We start from the raw sequence: 4,087 nt of genomic DNA on the forward strand, positions 1-4,087 counted from the left end.
TGAAAAAGACACAACATAAGAAAGAGAACTACAGACCAATTTCCCTGATGTACTTAGACACAAAAATCCCCAACAAAATTCTAGCCCAAAGAATCCAACAACATATCAGACAGATCATACACCTGGGCCAAATGGGATTTATCCCTGTTATGCAGGGATGGTTAAATATCTGCAAATCAATCAACGTGATATATCACATTAACAAACTGAAGAATAAAAATCATATTATTGTCTCAATAGATGCAGAAAAAACATTTGTTAAAATACATCACCCTTGGCCCCGCATCCCATCCTTTCCCCCACCCCGGCCCTACTTACCTCCCGTCTCCTCCTCTCTTCCCCTTCCCTTCCCAGCACCGCCACCCTCAGGGCTGGAGAGGCCTCTCGGACGCGAGAGAGAGCAGGCGAGGCAGGGGAGGGAGGTTGCAACTTCAGAACTCCGCACTTGTGATAGGGAGCGAGCGAGGGAGGCAGAAGGAGATAGAGGGAAGGGGCGGAGAGGCGAGGAGAAGTGAGGCGAGGAGAGAGAGAGGGAGAGAGAGGGGGAGAGAGAGAGAGAGAGAGAGAGAGAGAGAGAGAGAGAGAGAGACCGACCCTTGCCGATCCCCAGCCAGAGGGCGCGTGGCGGGAGGGGAAGGAGTCGCCCGGCCGTCCGGGAGCGGCCGCAGCGCACCGCCGCGGAGGCGCGAGCAGCCCCGCGGCCGCCTCCGCCGCCTGCCCGCAGCGCTGTCCCCCGCGGTTCTGCTCCCCTGGCAGCTGCGCCCGCGCCCGCGCCGCCGCCCGCGCCCTGGCCCAGCGGAGCGCAGCCGGGGAGCGCGGACGCCGTGGTCTTCGCCTTTCTCGCAGCTCGCCGGCGGCTGCCCGCGGCTCCGAAGGAGGCGGACGGTGAGCGGGCGCCCCGGGCGCCCTTTTCTTCTTTCGGCCGGAGTTGAATCTCTGCTGCCCGAGTCCAGGTGCTGGACTTCCGGACCGACGCGGACGCCCCTCTCCCGCCCGCGGCCGCCTTGTCATGCTGCCCAAAGTGGAGACGGAAGCGCTGGGACTGGCTCGGTCGCATGGGGAACAGGGGCAGATGCCGGAAAACATGCAAGTGTCTCTATTTAAAATGGTGAATTACTCCTACGATGAGATAAAGTGTCTGGCTATCACTATGGACTGCTCACCTGTGAGAGCTGCAAGGGGTTTTTTAAGCGAACAGTCCAAAATAATAAAAGGTACACTTGTATAGAAAACCAAAGCTGCCAGATCGACAAAACACAGAGAAAGCGTTGTCCTTACTGTCGATTTCAGAAATGTCTGAGTGTTGGAATGAAGCTGGAAGCTGTAAGAGCCGACCGCATGCGGGGAGGAAGGAACAAGTTTGGGCCAATGTACAAGCGAGACAGGGCCCTAAAACAACAGAAGAAAGCCCTCATCCGCGCTAACGGCTAACGGACTGAAGCTGGAAGCCATGTCGCAGGTGATCCAGGCCATGCCCTCTGAGTTGAGCATCTCCTCTGCGATCCAGAACACGCACTCTGCCTCCAAAGGCCTACCTCTGAACCACGCTGCCTTGCCTCCCTCAGACTACGACAGAAGTCCCTTTGTCACCTCCCCCATTAGCATGACAATGCCACCTCCTGGCAGCCTGCAAGGTTACCAAGCATATGGCCACTTTCCGAGCCGGGCTATCAAGTCTGAGTACCCGGACCCCTACAGCAGCTCTCCCGAGTCCATCCTAGGCTACGTGGACAGCTACCAGACCGGCTCCCCGGCCAGCATCCCGCAGCTCATCCTGGAACTTCTGAAGTGTGAGCCGGAGGAGCCGCAGGTGCAGGCCAGGATCATGGCCTACTTGCAGCAGGAGCAGGCCAACCGGAGCAAGCACGAGAAGCTGAGCACATTCGGGCTGATGTGCAAGATGGCGGACCAGACGCTCTTCTCCATCGTGGAGTGGGCCAGGAGTAGTATTTTCTTCAGAGAACTTAAGGTTGACGACCAAATGAAGCTGCTTCAGAACTGTTGGAGTGAGCTCCTAATCCTGGACCACATTTACCGGCAGGTGGTGCACGGGAAGGAAGGATCCATCTACCTGGTTACTGGACAACAAGTGGACCACTCCATAATAGCAGCACAAGCAGGTGCCACGCTCAACAACCTCATGAGTCATGCCCAGGAGTTGGTGGTAAAACTTCGCTCTCTCCAGTTTGATCAACGGGAATTTGTGTGTCTGAAATTCTTGGTGCTCTTTAGTTTAGATGTCAAAAATCTTGAGAACTTCCAGCTGGTAGAAGGTGTTCAGGAACAAGTGAACGCTGCCCTCCTGGACTACACCATGTGTAACTACCCGCAGCAGACAGAGAAGTTCGGGCAGCTCCTGCTGCGACTTCCGGAAATCCGGGCCATCAGCATGCAAGCTGAAGAATACCTCTACTACAAGCACCTGAACGGGGACGTGCCCTACAATAACCTCCTCATTGAGATGCTGCATGCGAAAAGAGCCTAGGCCACAGCACCCCAGCAGCTCTGCTTTCCAAACAGAAGGAGACGGGGAAGAAGGAGGGAATTAAAAGAAATAAAATACTCTGAAGTGCTCCAAGCAACACATTAAAGACTTGGTTGGAAGACAGTGACTTTCCAAAGGCATAATCATCAGATACTTAACGGCAAATAAATGATGTATCAGGGTATTTGTATTGCAAACTGTGAATCAAATGCTTCTCCTCCCCAAAGGATTCCATATCAAAGACATTGGAAGGAAATGGACTGAGCTCACAGGTGGATGCCAACACTGTCAGAATAAAAAATGGACAGAACAATTCTTGTATATTTAAGCTGATCTCCGCTATGAAGAAATTGAGGAACTGATCTGCACCGTTAATTAGGCTTGTACAGGGGGGATCCTGAGCGTCCAGGATTCCTCCATGGTACGGCTGAACGGGACCCTCCGGAGGGCATCAGCCGCACCTACAGCGGCTGCTCCCTCCACCTTCAAACGCCCCAGCACCTTCTGGCCCTGTGACCACCGAATCTCTACCAGGGACCTGCGTTCTGCCACACCCAGTAGTGGCTCCACCAGACCGTGAAAAGCCTGGTTTTGAATGTGTGTGTGTCCTAGACTCCAAACAGCCAGAGAGCGCAGTCTGTCAATATGTTGAGCTCGCCATCTAAATGGTCATGTCAACAAGCAGGCAGTGTCTTGCTTCTGTCTTACTCTGAGCCCTCATTCGTGTTAAGGAAAGTGACTGCAAACTTTTCCAGCAAATGCTCCCCTAGCTAAAGCCAGTGAAACCTTATTTCTGCTGCTGTTGCTGAAATGTGGCTTTCGCATTGTTGGATTTCATTTAAAAAAAAAAAAAATCTGGCCAAACGGCTTGTTAGGATGCATCCGTCTTTCTAATCATCGAGGTTGGTAGTTCATTTAAAAATAAAGCGTTAAATATGTTTTCCTGGGATGTCAAAACGGTCGCAGTCCTAGGTAGTCAAAAACAAAACCGAAGCATGTTGAGCTATGCAAACAGGAAACAAAAGATGAGCTGATGGAGTCATTGACTTACGAGTCATTGCTGTTGCAATTGAACATCCCCGAAGCGTAGGGTGATTGTTACCTATGGCCTGGAAAGGAATGAGACAATGCAGTCTTCCTCAAAGAGCAAAGGCAGGCTGACCTCCCCAGAGCAAAGTCTGCTGTTGAACAAATATTGGAGGACACAGCATTGCAAGCAGACTCTCCAAAAACACTAGCAGTATTATTAATTAACATGCAATGCCGCAGGTACAAAAGTCTTGCCTTATTTCAAAATTCTAAAAGGTAGCTGTGCAGATGTGGATCAACAGTTGTTTAAAATAAAGTATTAACACTTTAAAGTCAAAAAAAAAAATACATCACCCTTTTATGATGAAAACTCTCAGCAAATTGGGTATAGAAGGAACGTTCCTCAACAAAATCAAGGGAATTTATGACAAACCCATGGCCAGTGTCCTATTGAATGGGGAAAAGTTGAAAGCATTCCCACTGAGATCCAGTACCAGACAAGGATGCCCACTCTCACCATTACTATTCAATGTAGTCCTGGAAGTTTTAGCCATGGCCATTAGACAAGAAAAA

The 4,087-nt window shown here is 51.3% G+C and overlaps 1 pseudogene; it reads left to right on the forward strand.

The window, feature by feature from the left end:
• The first annotated feature begins 389 nt into the window (after nt 1–389).
• Nucleotides 390–3,603, forward strand: LOC100353617 (nuclear receptor subfamily 5 group A member 2 pseudogene; annotated as a pseudogene).
• Nucleotides 3,604–4,087: the final 484 nt, after the last annotated feature.

This window comes from Oryctolagus cuniculus, chromosome 8 (genome assembly GCF_964237555.1).
Source record: "Oryctolagus cuniculus chromosome 8, mOryCun1.1, whole genome shotgun sequence".
NCBI lineage: Eukaryota > Metazoa > Chordata > Mammalia > Lagomorpha > Leporidae > Oryctolagus > Oryctolagus cuniculus.